Source organism: Brachionichthys hirsutus, chromosome 12 (genome assembly GCF_040956055.1).
Source record: "Brachionichthys hirsutus isolate HB-005 chromosome 12, CSIRO-AGI_Bhir_v1, whole genome shotgun sequence".
Taxonomy (NCBI): domain Eukaryota; kingdom Metazoa; phylum Chordata; class Actinopteri; order Lophiiformes; family Brachionichthyidae; genus Brachionichthys; species Brachionichthys hirsutus.
Window position 1 is genome coordinate 7915597 of NC_090908.1, and position 19303 is coordinate 7934899.

At 42.9% G+C, this 19303-nt stretch overlaps 1 protein-coding gene across 1 annotated transcript in view; it reads left to right on the forward strand.

Moving 5' to 3' along the window:
• dip2a (disco-interacting protein 2 homolog A) overlaps positions 1 to 19303 on the forward strand; it is a 69147-nt gene that overhangs the window by 13214 nt on the left and 36630 nt on the right. The window lies entirely within an intron of this gene.

Sequence of the window (19303 nt, forward strand, 5' to 3'; positions counted from 1 at the left end):
ACAAGTTAACAGTGGCTTGATTGCTGATGGCTGGCAGGTGTGCCGGTGAGTGGCGACTCCCCAGCTCCGCCCAGCTCTACCCAGCTCCGCCCAGCTCTACCCAGCTCCACCCAGCTCCACACAAACACACACCAAGGGGAGAAAAACAAAAGCAAACCAAAAACACACGGATCCTGACAGTACTACGATCAGAACATTTGTTTTATAGCCTGCTAAATTTACATCAACTGGTGGCAATTTATCCTCACATAGAGCCTTAATTACGTATTTTATAAGGTATGGTTTTCGCCCAACAGAATTACTCTACAATCACGTGATACACAGGCCTCTTATACTGTATAATCAATGTTAAGGGCTTGCATGCTTGCATCTTTTTGTAGCCAGCAGTCTCATAAAACCTCTTTTTTGGAAGGCATGCGTGAATAGGAAACCTCAATGAGCTAGCCCACCAACTTAGTCAAGGAAAGCACACTTCATGCATGGAATGACTACTTCTGGCCCGTCCACATCCCTCTCTGCGGACCCTTACTCCTACCATCAACTCAGGAAGAACGTCCACTGTGCTCCACCAGTGAGTCCAGCTGATGACTGCCGAAACTCATTCTGTGTTAAGAGCTTTGAGGAGACTCGTGGCTTTAGGGTGACTATAGACGGATCGCTGTACAGGTAGGACTATAATTGGATCAAGAAAGGGACGAGTGTCGAGCCTATAAGGGAGCGAGCTGACTGCTGTAGCTGCTGCAAAGTCCGGTTGGTAGATAAAGAGGCAGCTATTCTGTGCCCCTGCCATAGTCATTAATATTTCAAGGGTGTGCCTGCGATGTTTAGATGTTTGTGTTGCTCTCAAATACGTCTGCCTGTAAATGTAAGCGTGCGCACATGGAAGCATGGGGCCGTTTGGCCCGCTTACTTTTTGCTCATGTCTCCGGGTGGATTGTTAAAGTTATTTTCCATCATTAAGAACTCTTACAGTGTGATCTTCAAAGTCGTGTCTCTGTCTTTATAGGAGCCATGAATATTTAATGGATGCACCATGTCAGAGCTGCAAATATGTCTTTTCTCCTTTTATTTCTTCAAGCCTGCGTGAGTCGACAGAATAAGATGGCTTCCAGTGTTATCAATTAATCTAGTAGTTAACTCATTACCGAATCAACAATCTGCTCTTTAATAGCATTATTCATGTTGAAAACAAGCAGTTCTATAAAATGTAGAAAATGTAGTAAACATTTGCACCATAATTGGTTATTTAGTGAAGTAAAAGTCAAACTGTTTTTGATTAGCCTATTTCATCAGCCCACAATGTCTGCCGTATTGACATTTTTATATTACGAAACTAACACTGACACTCTTTCAGTAATGATTTGCTTTGTGCTCACTTTTGTCATCCCTTTTAAAATATTATGAGCGATTTCAGTTGGGAGAGATTTTTAATGTATGTGTACCATGTTAACTGACTTTTTTTTTGCATTCTGTCTTTATTGATATGGTTCTAATTGATGGAACAAATCTGATTCCACAGCCACATTCCTACAGTTTGTGGCAGACTGCAGTATTTACCAATATACTTTACTCTGTATGTGAGAGAAAAAACTGCCATGGAATTAATACCTTAAACTGTTGGTGGACCTCAATTGACAGGAAGTGCATTCTGTTACTCCGGTCAGATAATTAATTGTCCAAGATGGCTGGAATTACGCTAAAATTAGAGGGAAGCAACACAACAAAAAGCAAAATTAGGCAATCCCACATTTTCATGATTTCAGACAAATTTAATGTAATACTTTAAAATGACCTCAACTGCTAAAAATGTTTAACAGAACTGTGGAGCTGCTAACTTCTCAACCAGTTCATTAATCCGTTAGTAATATAAATGAAGAGTCTGTTTTGAATTTACATTATTGGTGGAAAAAAACACGTTGATCTTTGACTCAATTTCATCATTTCTTCAAGTCCATGGAGACAAAGTTCTGTAATTCTTTAAATTGAGCTACTAGCAGTTTAACGTCTCTTGCTGTGTATCTCTGTATTTTAATATTGTCTAAAGTCTGTTGTACTTTTGCATTTTGGATCAGAAGGAAACTGAAACATTAGTCCTTTCCTATCAATGCAGTAGAAAGACAACCTCCAGTCGGGCGGCCATCTCGCCATCTGCTGCGTCGTGCCTCACCTTGAAATCTTTTTTAAGAAATACAGAATTTGAAGGTCAGACTATTCCCCGTGTGTGATGGGTTCCAGGTGACTGTGCGTTCTCTGGCTGTGAGGGGGATGCTTTAGAGCAGGCCGATGCAGTGGGCATCATAGTCCACTTCAAGGGTGCAGTTCAAAATTCATTCTAGTCCGCACACTGCTCCTATTTTCTGCTTTGGTTTAACCTCAATCCTAATTTCAGTGTCAATTTTGTCTTGTCTGTTTGTACCGCTGTCTGTCTTTGATCCCTCATCCTCTGTGAGCCCATCTGGTGAAGTAGTTTGCATAGTTTGCGTACTTCTGTCAGAAACGCTTCTGGAAGAAATCGCCGTTTATGTTGCGTCACATTGTTAAAACGTGTGCATGTGTGTGCACATGCATGCACATTCATTGCGTGCACACAGCTGTGCACGTGCATGCAATGAATGTAGTTTCGTTTTCAGGGGCTTTTCTGACAGAGCTGTTTGAGACAGAAACGAGGGACGCCGTCCTGCAGCATCTGTTTGCTGTGTTGACCAAAAACTGTCACAGATACTTCATATAAATGTCTGGGAACTGCATTAACTTGTGGAAAAAGCGTATAATATCGGATCTTTAAGTTTGTAGTCTTCTTTCTAAACTTAAGCGTAGCATCAACTTGAAAACTATGGATTTTTTTGCATGATCGTTTTTACTGGTTCAGTCATTGTCCAGGCTCAGTGATGTGCGTCATGGAGATCAGAGTGAAATGGGGCCCTTTGTAGCAGCAGCAGGCCGCATTGCGAGTCTTTCCTAGTGGAAAACAAACAGTGAAAAATGCCTGGAATGTGCCACAGCCTATCAACTTAACCGTGAGGAGAAGGCGTTCCAAATCCTCACCACTGCTGGAGGGCACCAGTACAAACAACTGACACATACCATAGCAGGTTGTCCTATAGCCTCTCAGGAGAACAAGGCTGGGGCTTAGCTCACCTCATTCCCAGTAGAGTGTGAGGGAAGGAAGGAAATGCAGCTGAATACCTCTGAAGCCAGGTCCTTTTTTTTTTTTAAGGCTCATAACCGCATTCATGCTATCTCGATTAGCTCTGCAGCTGTTCTTCTCCAGGGACCTGAGACGGTGTGTCATTAAACATGAACCTGCATAACCAGAAAGAAAAGAGGGATGCAAAACCAGGGCAAGTCACAACTGCATATCAAGTCCTGGGGCATAACTGTCAAACTGTAGAGTATGACTCAGCATTCAGCGAACACTCACTAATGCGTGTACGACATCAGCTCATAAAACTTGACAAACATCGACGCTTATAATTTGTACTAAACCACGAAGATAATGGCTTTTTGATAGTTAAAGCAGCACAAATCCACACGGCTGAATCAGTGCGGCGAGAAGCACAACATTTCAGATTGCATTTGAGCTTTGAATCAGCTTCAGGTTGTTCAAACCCACATGGAGGAGAAAGCCAAGGCCGAGCCCCATATCATTACCCAACTGTCCGTAAACATCTTGAGGAACTATTGCTGACATTTTAACAATTTTGTTTTTAACAGCCTGGTCGTGCCTGCGTTGGCCACCAAGTCATAATATGTTATGCCTTTTCATTTTTGAATCCTTGTTATCACAGCTGCAACTTCACTGATTGTGATGCTCAAAAAGTGTGACTAAACTAAACTGTTGAATATTAGGTTTCTCTTATGAAGATTTGGATGTAGACTTGATGTATGAGAAAATGTATGTTATTTGTATTTCTCTGTACATATACATGGATAACTGAAACAGAAAAAGCACTCTGAGAGCGCAGACCTCCACCAAGCAGCTCATTCCCCTCCTAACTGGATTTCAATCGTTCACATGGTGATCTGGATCATCACCAAAAGGTTATAACTTGTTCTTGGTATCTTTATACACCAACCATGAAGAGTAAAACTGAATCTGAGTCGATATTTTTAATCAAAGAATGAAGTTTTCACTGTTAAAACTTAAATATATTACCGGTATACTCTTTTTTCCACAAGTTAACACAGTTCCCAGACACTTATATGAAATATCTGTGATAGTCTTTGGTCAAAATAGCAAACAGATGCTGCGGGACAGCGTCCCTCTTTTCTGTCTCAAACAGCTCTGTCAGAAACGCCTCTGAGAACAAAACTAAATTCAGCTGCGTGCACGCAATGGATGTGTGTGCATGTGCACACACATCTTCTGCACGTTCTCTTACTGTGACATCACAGTAAGAGGGATTTCTTCCAGAAGCGTTTCTGTACTTGATGACAGGACTACGCAGGATCGACTGGATGGTTAATTTAGCTGGTTTTGGGTTGATAATGAACCAAAACCACCATAATAGTGTAGAAACATGGCAAAAGTGAGTTTTTCATAAAACAGGATCTTTAGTCATTTTTCCTGACCTCATTCTGGATCAGATCCAGACAGACACACGCCGCCAAAAACATAACGGCGGGGAGGAAACCATGGCAGAGGTAAAATATATGATGTAAATTTGACATGGTTTTTCTGGGCACACAGAAATCCAAGAGATCTTCCTGAGTAATGACTTATGGATGTAGTTTCTCATACGACGTATGATCAATGTCTAAAGTAATGATGTTTTCTCTGGCACCACCACGGAGGCATCAGATGTTTTTACTGACAAAAGGTTGAAGAACATTTCTGATCCAAGCCGCTCACATTAAACTGTATTTAATATTAAGAGAAGCCTACAGATTTTTTTATTTATTTATAATTATTGTCTTTGTTAAAGCACTTTGGGTGAGCGTTATCCAAAATGACTCCCTTCCTATTGTCCAAAGGTAATAAACCCTCATTAGTACAGTTCGTACTAGTCTGTGCACGGGCCTCTGAAAACACTGCTAAAGGTTTTCCTCCTGGTTTTAAACACAGTTTTGCTGGCGGTCAACACGCCCTAGTGATTTTAAATAACCTTTTCACACAGTTAGTTGTGGAATCCCAAGCGCTCATGGAGGAACAATGACATGGATACAACACGAAACTGACCCGTAATCTAATATAACACACGCACACGCACACGTCACGCCTCGGCGCGCTTACTCACACATTCTTGACGTAGAGGTCTGCGACCTCCACACTCTGTGGTCGGCGCTCATGGATGCGGTTCCATTATGTGTGTGCGACTTGTTGTCGCTCAGTTGCTGAATCTCAGAAGTCTGTTCTTCATTACTCTAATATTTGTTCGATGCCCCCCCCCCCTGTCTGTCAGCAGGAGCCAACAGCAGGCGAGTTTGAGATGCCAACATGGGGCAGAGAGCTCTCGTAGTATGTCATGCCCCATCGGTTACACACACACACACACACTAGTGCAAACTTTATGATGTGTGTGTCTGTTTGACCTGAACCTGAAAACCCATGACAGAGTTACTGCTCGCTCGTACTCTTCTTGTTATCTAATTTGAAGAGACAAATTACATTTTACTGTTGCCGTGGTCACACCAGGCCTATCTTTGACCACGAAGACATTCTCTGGTCATCATGTTGTGTGGATGGAGAGTGAGTTTCTGCCTTTATGTTCTGTCTGCTGGAGCTCAATAAGACTGAAATGGGAAGGATGGACATAACACACGAGCTTTAGTACAACTCCAACCTTGGAATTACTGTTGATTTCCTTTTTCTTTTTTTTTTGGCCTTAAATCTGGTTCAAAACAAGTGGTTAACTCCTGTGTTTGGGGAATTTTGGAATGACTGTTAAGCTGACGAAGCTAAGCTGGTTGAAAATATGCAGGAAAATGAAAAAAAGGGAAAAGAAAATCAGTTTGTGTGACCGCGCTGTTTCTATTTAAAGATGACATGCCTTTCACAGCCCCAGCAGGCGAGCAATTTGGTCTGGTTTTCTTAGGTTAAGGTCATTCCTCCTTCCAAGTCAAATCTATTAAGATTTTTGTTAGAAGTTCAACTGAAGCAGACAAGGAAGGAAGGAAGGAAGGAAGGATGGATTAGTGGGTAGTGATGCATGGATTCACAAAAACAGTTGGAGTACATCAGACCACAGGGAAATCAAATGACAAATTATTCCTGTTACTTGGTTTTTTTAAATATATTTTTGTACCAGATTCATGATTCTCTCTGATTATAGTTATTCTGATGCAGTAAATACCACGTTGAAACAAATGCTAAGAATGGCTATGTAATAATCACAAGCACCAGATCCTTACACGCCATGTTCAGTCAGTCACAGCGTCTGCAGTGAAACACAGTCATTCCAGAAACGTTATTCACCCGTAAAATGTTCTATTTCCCAGCTGAGATTTGGTGTAAATTCTCGTTCTTTCTGCTCAGCGTCATGGCTTCAGATTCAGCCTTGAGGCTTTTTCATCAGCTGTTTGCAGAAGAACAGATTCAATAGCTCTTTTAATGAAACTCTGAGCCTGACTGTCTGAACGTGATTCAGTGATTAGTTCCTGGGGGATCTTGGCCCGTTCCTCATTGTTGGAGGTCTCCAGTTCTGGAATACTCAAAGGCATACTTTCCATACCTTCTCCAAATCCGACCAGATATTTTCTGTAGGTCTATTTTTTTTTTAAACCAAATATTGGCAATTCGTTTTTATTCTATTACTATTACTGTTCTATTAAAAATGACTTTTTGTCCCTCACTGAGAAATTCTGGACGCCGACCACAACTGCAGGTACAAATGCGAGCGTTGAAAGAGCAGTTCCCTTTATAATACCTGAGAGAGGAATCACCAGAGAGATTTATATACAGTGCGTATATTTAAATACAGTCAGTGTAGTCAAAGGCAGACATTTTATGGCGCGCGCACACACACACACACACACACACACATTTGTAAGCAGAGGGGATCTTTATGTGTCGCTTGACTTTTGAAGATGAGCTGGCTGCGGATCCCAGCAGGGTCTTGCCCTCTGACCCCGCAGGGACTGATGCTGCATTAGGACGAGTGCTAGAATCCCTGCAGTTCTCAGAAGACGAATGATGGGTTAATGCAGGGGCTGCAATCAATCTGCCATTTCTTTTTAGGTCAAAATGAATTGGCTCCTGGGTAGAGACCATGTGCTGCTGACTCGGTCCGCCTCGACCATCTTTTGAAACCCCTGACCGTGCTCGATTTGGTGTTATTTCACCGTCTGCAGGCTTTGCACGTGTATGTATGTGAGAATATAAAAACACACAGGGATACCCCCCCCTTCGCTTGTATCACACCCTGTTTGTTGAGTTAGGCAGGGTTTGGCCCCCGGCTTACACATGTGTGTGAGGATAAGCACAAAACCAGATCCCTTGCTGGCAGCCTCGTCTCTCTCTCTCTGGAACAGATCATTTATTCTTATTTTAAATCTTTTTTTTTTTTTTTAAGGAGTGCTGGAGGAGCTGGATCTATCACCGAGTAGAAAAATGCTATTACAAGACTTATCCAGGACGAGAGTTTGTTTTTGCCTTGGAATCAGACCCACTTTTTTTTTGAAGGATCAGCTATTAAGATCAACCCCACCCACAGCAAGCTAGCCCAGGCTCCACAAATAATGGTTATTCTGTCTGGCGCAATAGAGCTGTTGCTTTTTATAAATTGCATTTTTGGAGTTGTGTGCTTTAAAACAATGAGTTACAGAAGTTCCTGCATTCTTGTGGTGAGTTTGACAATCATTTGACCAGATCCTCAAAAATGGCCAATGATTCCCCCAAGACTGAATAAAACCAATTTAGTTCACCACTTCATGTTGTTTTCCATCTTCACAGTCTAAACCTAAAGTGACATCTCTTTCTCCCAGGAGGTTCAAACTAATCCACATTACGACTTCCCATGTGGAAAAGCATGAACCCCTTTCATGAGGCTTTTCCATATTAACTAATAGAGGCTGGATTAACCGACAGTTGACGACTGTTACCTGAAGAACGCAGCAGGCCTGAGAACAATGTCGCCACGGCTTCGCTCTCTGCAATCCACATATCCCAGAAGAAGAGCGAGCAACCCGTTCTCTGCATGACTGTAGGCGTATGTGGAATGTTTCACTTGGAAAAAAGGCCTGGGATGGCTGGGAGAAATGTTACAACAAGTTCATTATCTAGTTGTTTTCCTCATGCATGGGGAAGCATTGTGAGCCAGCACAAATAAGCACGTCAACATATAAGTCATTGTGGCTGTTGCTGTTTGTTTGTTTGTTTGCATGATATAGCACATATTATCTACACTCACACAGACTTTAAAGTGGCTGAGAGGCTCACTCCGGGGGTTTGACCAATTCCAATAATGTTTGAGGCTTCAGACAGGAGAATATTGATTGAGGCACAGGAGGGTTGGGGGGGGGGGGGGGAGGGGGGGACTCAATGAGGGAGACGATGACAAAGGGAATAATCTCAGGCAGAGAACATGAACCATGTGTGGAAATAATGGATAGGAGGATGACAAGGACTGCTAAAAGTGACAGAGAGATTAAGAACATGCACAACAAAGCATGACGTGACCTTTTGTAAAGGAGGATGGGGGGGGGGGGGGGGGGGGGTGCTGCTGGAGGTTTTGGTTGATGTTTACATGAAAAGACAACAGGAAAGTCCGTCTCATGAGGTTTGGATGGCACAGTGTAGGGCAGGGGTGTCAAACTCAGCATTATGGTTGCCCTCAAAGGGCCAGTTGTAAGTGTAACATCGTGTAAATGTAATGTAATGTAATGTAAATAAAATGTAACTACTCCTTAACATGTTGCTAAATAACTGTATTTACTACTACATACTTAAATTATAAATATTACATATGCAATTGCATAGTTCTAAAAATATATTGATACATTACTGCTGTAAAAATATCCCCCGAGGTTATGTAATCGCCAGCGTCTGTCTGTAATTTGTTCTTCAATATCTCCATTGATTATTGACCGATATTTAGGTCATGTAGGGTGGGGGGGGGGGGGGCTCTATCTCACCACTGAATATCATCTGGGTCGGATCCAGAATGGAGTCAGCAACAAATATTTAATTTTAACATTAAAACCTCATTTACAGATTAAAAATCAGTTACAATTTACACATCAACTCTGATTCACTTTTACTTTTCACATATGGTGTAAGTCATCAATGAGCAGCGATGTTCAATGGAAAAGTAGCTCTATAGATTTTTTTAAATGACAGACCAAGCCCTGCAGTAAACACACACAGAGCATGGACATGTAATAGCATGGTATATTGCCTGCCAATGCCTCACTTTCAGCCCAGGTACAGCATGTTCCAATAAAAGTAACTGACAAAGATGCCCTCAAAGCAATCTTGAAGAATGAACTCACCTCGCAATGAAACAACTAGCCTGGAAAAAGTCCATCTTGATGTTTAAATTATCTCCGTCAGCAGGTGTTTGAGTCCACGTTGTCTCAGATGAGACGATTGCGCCTTTTTATCAGTGATGCCTTTGTGTTTAGCTAGAAATCCGTCAACTATGTGTTTACACGCGGAGATCTCTGCTTCTCTTGTGGCTTCTCTCAAGGTTTCCAGTTGCTGAATGGATTTAATCCACATCCAGGAGGAAAAGCGAGCATTCAGTTCAACACAAAACACCTGGGATTAGTTTTTTTCTTTACCCTGATGCCATTCTATCAACCAAACTCCCCACTGCCACTGTGTTTTTAGTCGAGGATAAAGTAGTTGGAGCTCGACATGTCTTGGAAAACACCACATATTTAATGAAGAAGAGGTTTGAATGAATAATTATGTATTAAAGTTCTACTGTATAACAATCCTAGGATTGAATGCATCAGGATCGGTCGGATTCAGCTCAGCAGGAGATTGACTGATGGATCATATTGAAATGTAAATATATTGCTGCATGTGAGACGGATTCCGCTTGGTAGTCAATTGCAACATATTTTCTCGAATGGAATCTGTGAGGGGGTTCAATAAATTAAAGATCACATAGTATACTCTTTTTCCACAATGTATCACAGTTCCCAGACGCTTATATGAAATATCTGTAAAGGTTTTTGTCAAAATAGCAAACAGATGCTGCAGGACAGCGTCCCTCTTTTCTGTCTTAAAACAGCTCTGTCAGAAAAGCCTCTTAAAACGTAACTGAAACTAAGTTCATTCATTCATCTCGCCCTCTGTGACAGCGAGATGTCTGCCAGACGCGTTTAAGCAGGTGATGACAGAACTACGCAAACTATGCAGGATTAACTTGATGGTTTATTTTGCTGTTGGTAGTGACCCAAAACCACCATAATCATGTAGAAACATGGGAAAAGTGAGTTTTTTATAATTTGTCTCCTTTAAGGTTTGCATCGTCCAACCTTCCTCATTTGATCAATTTGGGTTTTGGTTCGAGCCATCTTGCTCTTTTAGGTTCTGCCCCCCCCCCCCCCCCCCCCCGCTATGGATACGCAGGTTTGGATAATAGACGGATGGATAGACAGTGGTTTGGATGTGACATAACTCCAGTTAAAGTATATTTTACCACATAATATACAAGTATCCAGTTGCAAAGTACTGTCAATCCCCAAATGAAGACCATTTTTCTGTTTATCTGTTTCCCCTCGCTTAGATAAGACCTTTGCAAGTGTCTTTATTGGCGCACTGAGCTGCTCTTTATCTTTTTTTTCTTTTTTTTTTACCTCGAAACTGCTGCTAGAGAGCTTCAGGTAGCTCAGCAGGTAGCTGCATTGTACTTCCTCCCGTCTCTGTCTGTCCAGGAACCGGGCAGCTTGCCCGCAGAGGGGAGCGATGAGGTTAACACCATCCTCCAGAGAAGACCTGCATCAGTGTCCTTCAATGTGTAGCAAGGTCCCTCTGAGTGGCTGCATCAGCATGTGGATCTGATTCTTATATATTGATGATGTTGTTTGTTGTCACTGAAGTGCAAAGAAAAAGTGAAGGAATAAAATACATTTTCCATCGACTAATCCTTCCAGATTTGTTATGTGAAAGTTAAAACTTGGATGCTAGTAGAAAGTAATAGGCTTAATTTAAAGATGAAAATTCAACCTGCAGAAATCACCAAAATCAGGATGATTTTTTTTTTATGGTTGGCAAGTTCAGCTATTTTACAGTTCTTAACTGAAGAGTGCTGCGTCTGCTGCAGCACAGGGCTCTGGAATAAAAAAAGCATCTAGTTATATATAGTGTTCAGTCAGCCAAAGTAACAAGCCCGAGGCCCAAAAACACTCGAGCTCTGCTTCCACCTGCTTGAAACGCTTGCCGTCGACGGGCATGCGAATAGAGCATGCAGATGAAACCGCTTTGAGATGTTGTACTGAAGCGAAACCCAAGCTGCGCCACAACTACGCAACTTTCACAAGGCGTATTAAGTTGTTGCCTGTTCGGGCCGTTGGCGGTGCAGATGAGGAGTGTGTGTAACAACAGTGTTATCAGGCACACTGCAGAAGGATGTGTCCGTCACCAGCTCAGCGATCGAACCTCGACTCTCCGTCACGCTGGTATTTCCGACTACTGGATGCTGGACCCGGTTCCCTGTCGCAAAACGCCTGAAGTTAAAGAGGCTGCGCAGCGATGAGGACATTAAGTTCATGTAATGTAGGACTGAGAAAAGAACAATGCACTACAGTCCGCTTCTCTTCTTTAATGCCTTCATCTGAATTTAGTTTTGAAAGAACGTTTGTGTGTCATTTAATAGGCTATTAGTATTGTTTTATGTTTATTTGATTTTAAAAAAATGCAACGAATCCTCCGTGTGTGTCCGTGTGCACGTTTCTTTTTACCTCGCGCCGCCTTTTTCAGCTTCAGCCTGCAGGACATCGGCTTCAAAAGGGGGCTGTCGTCGCCTGAAGTCGTCCTTTTTACTATTCTGTGAGCGTACACCTCCGTGCCGCAAGCTGCGTTAGTCTGATTTAACCTTATTGCTGCTTAACTAAAGGTCCCTGCAGCCACAGATGAGCTGTTGAAGCGTTGCAGCATGGCTGAATTAGCCAAAGGTCACCGAGGTCACAGGTAGCAGGCAGTCTTCATGTCATCATTGGTATGAGCTGAGGTGCTTGGGGCTGAAACAGAGGGAGGGAGAGATGCGCATGATTAATGATTTTGAATTCTGGTCTGGGAGATGAATGGAATATTGGTTTCATTTGGGTCGAGAACGTAAAACATTTATTACAGTATCATCCATTACAGAGACAGAGGGAGTACTGCAGTGACTGTATAATAGCTTCTTACAATAGTCTCTTGTATCTTCCCATAGTATGTCCGTGAGTCATGTGGCCTAGCCCAAACAAAAGACACTTTTCCTTTTCTCGCTTGTAACTTGAGGGTGTTTGATGGAGGTTGTCGGACTTCTGAAAGATGAGACCAAGCTGCAACACTTCCCTCAGGACACCGTCAACGTAAAGCCTTTTTTATTTCTAAACTCACCTGACAAAGACTTAAATGTTAGATGGGATGACATATTGAAAGAGACAACAACAAAAAAAAAGTACAAGAAGATGGTCTGAAAGCGAGAAATAACACAGAGGGGGAAAGAGCAACACAAATCCCAGCGTTCACCTCCGTCATCCAGGGTATCTCTGACCTCAGCTACCATCTTTGCCGAGCAACATCACACCAAAATGGTTTGACAGACCGAATGAAGTATTTGCAAAACTATCCAATGAGGTAGTGCTTTTGTGTGTGAGGAACCTGTCACCATAGATGGCCTCAGTGAATTAACTGTTGCCTGCAGAAAATGAAAGAAGAAAGGAACAAAAAGTCCTTGTGAGTGCTTTTCAAAAACAGTGGAGTAATTGTATAATCGGTTACATGCATACAAATACATACACATACTGTATATATATATATAGGTTAATAACATCAGTACATAACAGCATTAAATTAGAAAGTTGTAGTTGAACTTAAAACATAATATTTTAAGTTACTGTTTTTGCTCTGGGCAGGCGCTCTTACTTTGAAACATAAAATTCATCAGCGATAAAGAAGAGCCTTGTCAGCAGTTTAATTTTTGCTGCCTCTGTTGTGCAGTCAAGGGCCTACTGCTTGTCTTTCCGTTGGGCGGACTTGCATGAGACATGCGTTAGGACAAACATTCTCTTACTTCACTGACCTCCTGGCAGTGCGTTGTTATCTGTCCTCTATCCTGATTTTTCCCCGTCCCAATTGTAGTCATGTCAAACATCCCATTGTACCATGTAAATAAACACCATTTTTCTTCATCTCCAGCTGCATCGCTGCATCACCTGTCCATATAAGGACGCAGTCAGCAGTTGTGTTAATAGACGGCTGTGGAGTTGTGCAGAATATCTCGGCCCAGATTTGCTGTTAAATATCATCACATGCTATCAGCTCCGTCTGTGAAGCGGATTGACCCTATAATGTTTCAGTTCCGTTCAGCACGAAGGATCGGCGCTATCGATGCCGCTCATCCGAGCTGGACAGCGTGCTGGAGAGGAGATAAGGCCAGCGGAGCCTATTAATAAGGATCTGTGTAAGCTGAGCATTATTTAGGTTATGTCTGTGTGTCTGGAGCATCAGGGAGTAGGATTAAGATAAATGAACTCGTCTTTATAATGTGCTGTTTGGACTCAACACACACACGCACACACACACACACACACACACACACACACACACACACACACACACCTCGTCTGGCGGAATGAACAGTTTGCTGCAAATTCTTCCCTGGTTTGATTCTCTGGATCTGGATCCGGACCTCAGAACAAACACACAGCTGGCTTAGCAGCTTCACAAAAAAACAAAGACAACCTACCCTGATATCTTGAGTGACTGTAGGGGGGGGGGGGGGGGTTGTAAAAACACACAAGCTCAAACACTGTAAAAGACCGATACAAAGAGGTGTGTGTGTGTGTGTGTGTGTGCTTATGGAAAAGAGGGGAAGCAGTTTGTGAGTCATAGGTCGACAACAAGATCAGTCCAGGATGTGTTTTAGACGGGTATTCAAGCATGAAGCACAGGATTAGGGTGCGTGTGTGTGTGTGTGGGGGGGGGGGGGGGGGGGCATTAGCGAAAGCGCTAATGGTTCTGTGTGTTAATACAGATGGCCATTCGTAAAGAGCTGTGTAGAAGAGTCCAGGGAGAATTCAGGATGGCCCGAGCAGGCCTGAGGTTGTGTCTGTATCTTTTAGGTGATCAGTGACAGATAAAGTAAAGTAAGTGCTCGTCTTTGTGTTGTCGCTTTTTAAAAAGGTATTTCAACAGATACAAGGCAACATATTGAACAAAAATGGCAAGTGAGGAATATTTCTAACATTTTCTGAGATTGGTTTCCTCCTCTAGAAGCATCAGCTCTCCGCCTGTGGCCAATAAAAATGGCGCCTGAGTATCAAGGATGGAAGGATGTATCAGTACCATTGGGTACTGCCATTTCTTTTGGAGATATTTCATTCATTAATATTTTCACTTTACATTCAGGCATTTCAGTAGTGGTTTTCATGCTCTCTACCAAGCAGAGCTGTGATCTTCATCCGTTTTCCTTAAACACAAAGAAGCCTTCCTTTATAAGGGATCCATATATTCAATTGTAATCCCTGCATGGAGGCTTGTTTTGGCAGATCCCTTGCTATTATTAGACCAAATGTCTTGTATTTTTGTCCAGTAATTTGCACAAACACTGTAGTTAAGTAACAGGAAGTTTGATTCAGAAATGAATGAATGGGTACGCTGATGTGTATCATTACAGCTTTTGTGTCTCCGTCGCTGCGTGTGGTCTCGGTCTCCCTAACATCAGTGTCGGTGTTCCATGAAGCCATCGTCTAACACTCTTTGTCTGTCTGTTGTGTGAAGGGGTTCACAAACATATTACTGTGACTGTACTCTTGTATTAATCAGTTTGTTTGTTTCCCACCATATGATTAAACTGTAAGCATATCTCTCTCTCTCTCTCTCTCTCTGGGGAATAACATTTTAGTTTTAGTGGAAGGACTTTTGACTTTTTCATCAAATACAAATGTTTAAATCAAATATTCGATTTACTGAGTAATTGTTCCTCCTCCTGCTGCTGGTTTGCACATTTAAACACTCAAAATAGTCTTAAAAGACACGTGTGTGTCTGTTGGGCGCAGCAACACTCTCCCTTTCTTCTCTTCTTGCATTGACCTCAAGGCAGGGTCTCTTGACCTCCCATCACCCTCTCAGATTGGTTGAGATTATCATCACACTCCATTAAACCTCTATGAAAAGACGAAACATCAAGGGTCCCAGCTGTGTCCCCTGGAGTCTAATCTACAGCTCTTTGTAATCCCCGTGTTTGCTTCAGAAGACACACACACACACACACACACACACACACATACACACACGTCATCCCGCCTCCATCAGTGTTTGAGCTGAACAGTATTAAACATGTCTGAACCATGCTTAACGGGAGCGCGCACGTAGACGTGCACGTCATCAGGTTCTCCGATGGAGGCTTGGTGGCGGGCTGTTATATTGTAACGACCGCTTCATGAGTGATCTCAGTGTCAGAGGTGATAATATCACACTGAAGCATTGGCTTTGTGCTAAATGTTGGACTGACCTTCATATTCCCCAGTGGATGAACCCTTTCATCTTTAACTCTTTTTCAAATCCGTTTTATGGCTTTAAATCAATGTTTCGGGGAGCTGCTGCCTCCTCGCTTCTTTCCAGAACGTTCCCGTTTCCTTCTCTTCTGACCCGTCTGTCCGGTGGAACTCGTTTCTCCAGGTGTCGGTGTTTTAATTTCCTTCAATTTCAAAAACGAAGCGTTGTGATTATTTCACTTCAGTTGCATTACAGCAGACTTTGATTGATTGATCCCTCAGAGTTGAGATGAAAGTGGGTCATTCTCATTGCAATGATGAGGAACAAGTAACACAATCTGGATTAAAAGACGGGTGAATGCAGCCAGTAACTTATATTGTCGCCGAAATGATGACGTGTTTGCTCTGCAGCCTGTTGCTCTTTGTTTTGCTGATTATGGACATATTCTTTGGGGGGGGGGGGGGGGGGGGGGCTACGCTGAATGTAAAATCCACACAGTAGATTGATTCCAGACTCTTCGATGAGTTAAATATATTCCTTTTTAAAAACCCAGTAAATATGATGAGAGAAGGACATTTGAGTGTTATATGTTTTCTCTCTTCTTGTTTACCAACCATGCAGGATTTATTAAGTGGCGTATTGATGTATCTCCAGCCAATAAAAGCTCCACATTTCCAGAGGCTATGAATCAACAAAGAGTGATAAATAGAGTTTGCTGATGTGACATATGTGGTTGAAGCTGCGAGCTTCAACCCCCCCCCCCGGTGCTCTGCTGGGACATAAAACTGATTAGGTAATCAGCAATGATCCAGTGTCCAATCAGAAGAGCGCTAATGTTTGGTGTGTGGCTGTGTTAAATGCCGGCTCATGGATAATACTGTTCTGATATCACCCTGTCTTTGTTACGTTTGAAGTCCTGCCCCACATGCTGCTGGTGTGTGTGTGTGCGTGTTCAGGTGCTAAGGTCTCCAGGTGCTCCTTCCTGGTTAGCTGCAAACAAAAGCATGTGTCTTTGTGCCTCCCTCCCTCCCTCCCTCCCAGAGCCACACACACATCCCTCTCGTCCCTGTGCTTGACACCAACAGGAAAGAGAAAGGAAACAAAGAGACCACTTCCTGTATGTGCAGCCGGCATTCTGCACAATGGAACAGGAAGAGCCTGGCAACTGTAAGAGGGGCCACAGAGTGTGAAGGAAAGATAAAGTGGTCTCTCTATCCCATAAAACTCCCCCCCCCCCCATACAGGTCTGTCATTTTCCGTTACTAAATCCTTCAGAGCTTGACCTGTTTATTTTGTCTTTATATCCTTCTCTAAAAGGAGCAAAATAAAACATTTCATCCTCTCTGTTTTCGTACAAATTAATTTGTGTTTCATTTGGAGTTTGATAATATGAAATGGCTGCGATGGACTGGCGGCTTGTCCAGGGTGTACCCCGCCTCTCGCCCATTGACTGCTGGGATTGGCTCCAGCTTGGCCCGCGACCCGATGATGGAATAAGCGGTTGGAAAATGAATGAATGAATGAATAATATGAAATGGATCAAATTTACAGTTCGCATACGTGTTCTCGTTAAGTTGAGCAGTCAATCTCGTATTTTGTCCCCTTGTCGGATGTCTCTGGAGAGCATTTCTGCGGTCGCCATGGTGACCTCCGTTCAGGCAATCCTGGACCGTAGGGCACTCTGGACTTGCTCTAAGTCACCACTTCAAGCCTGTCTTAATCAGACGGACTCATCTTCAGCCAAACAGTCAGGAATGACAAAAACAGAAAAGAAAACAGAAAGCAGTTTTGATGTCGAGAACCGACTGAAGTGTAGTAAAGACATCAAACAAGAACGTTGTTCCAGTCGCTCAAAATGTTTTGTGGCCGCCTTTGGCAGATAAAAACAGAAATGCGGAGCTCCTCTTTTATCCGGCTCATCGTGATTCATCACCTTTCCCTTCCCTCCTACCATCTACTCTTCAGGACTGCAGACTCCATCCCTCCTCTGGTGTTGCCCCAGGGAGGCAGGTCTTTGCTCAGCTCATAACTTCAAAGTGAATGCCCCCTCATCTTTTTCCTGTCTACCTACTCAGTCCAGGGGAGGGTTTTTATTTCATTTATTCTTTCCCCTCTCTGCATTTTAAATCAATATCTTTCCCTTTTACTACTTTTCCCTCTTTGTCTTCCTCTATTTCTCAGCTTCTCTTTTCCCCCTTTTCCATTTCGTTTTGAGAGCACCCCACCAACTCAAAGACATGAAAAGCCCTGTCGGACGGGCAGGCATCCTGGCTTCCTGCCAGAGCCTGGTACCCTCAGGCCAGGATCCAGAGTAGTGTGGAAACACATTGCTCCTTATCTGGTGTGAGGAGGATGAAAAAAAGGTAAAAGCCCCTGTAAGGGACTGTGTCCTGCTTGGTGTCTGGACTGACGGTGGTGAAATGTATCCTCTCCATTGTTAAGCTGTACGAGGATGAAACGTAGCTCTTTCCCAGGACTAACGACAAAACTGTAATCTAGAATGACTCACATTTCTTTTTTTGGAAAAGGAAAAGCCATGAAGCCAGTTTTCAAAGTACACACTGTACACTGAGAGATGCATTATGGGATCTATTTTAGTAGTCGCTGAACTTCCTGCCACATAATATCTCCCTTTTCCTGGGGTTGTACAGCAGGGCTAACCATCGGTCATTCTAGATGACAAGACATGACGTGAATTTTTATTTTATCTAACTCCTGTCATGCTTCTCGGTCACGCTTTGCACACATGTAAGTTAAAATAGGTTACCTTTACAAACGGGCCCTTTTGAATTCATTTCAAAGTCAAGCTTCGTGGCTTGTCGTATGGATCGCTCACCGGTGATGCGGCGCCGACTTCCAGTGACGGCTTCACCCATCACTCTGGTCAACCAAGACCATACAGTCAGACACACACACACACACACACACACACACACACACACACACAAGCACACACTCAATCAATGGTCTGTTTCTAGTGAAGATTTAAACTGCCTTTAAACCAGAAGCTGTTTCTGTGTTCACATTTGTGCCTTTCGTAGTGTTGTAAGCAGTTTTGGACCCATATAGGCAATATCAGAACTAACGTGTGTGTAGTATCTATACACTGGAGTTTATTTTTATGCAATGACAAAACTAAATAATCTACAGTGGTAACAAATCACTGAAAGAATCCTGGAATAATTCCAGTACTGCAATCTGTTTTTAGTCAGTTTGTTATGAGGACATTAAACATTATAGAGTGAAGCTGACAGATGTAATAAATCTTGTAAAAAAGAAAAAAAAGAAAACAGGAACATGGTCCAACAAATGATTCATCTGCGGTTGCTGATCCTGGTTTTCTAGATTTCCTAGTATTTTTCACTATGTAATACAGTAATCTGAATGACATCAGGCAGGATGAGGAGCTCAGTCATCCAGGAGGGGCAGATCGAGAGGAGTCAGCTCAGGCAGATTCTAGGCGCCTCCTTGAGGAGGTATCACAGGCATGTCCCGCTGGAAGGAGGCCCAGAGGTAGACCCAGGACATTGCTGGGGGGGCTTATATCTCTTCACCGGCTTGGGAACGTCTTGGTTCCCGTCTTGGCTAGGGAGAGGGAGGTTTGGGCTTCTTTGCTGGGACAATGAATAGACACAGCTCTATGTCCGCTCCATGAATAGATTCTCTCCGTTAAGCACACTCAGCTCAGTTGTAAACACATCGCTGTAA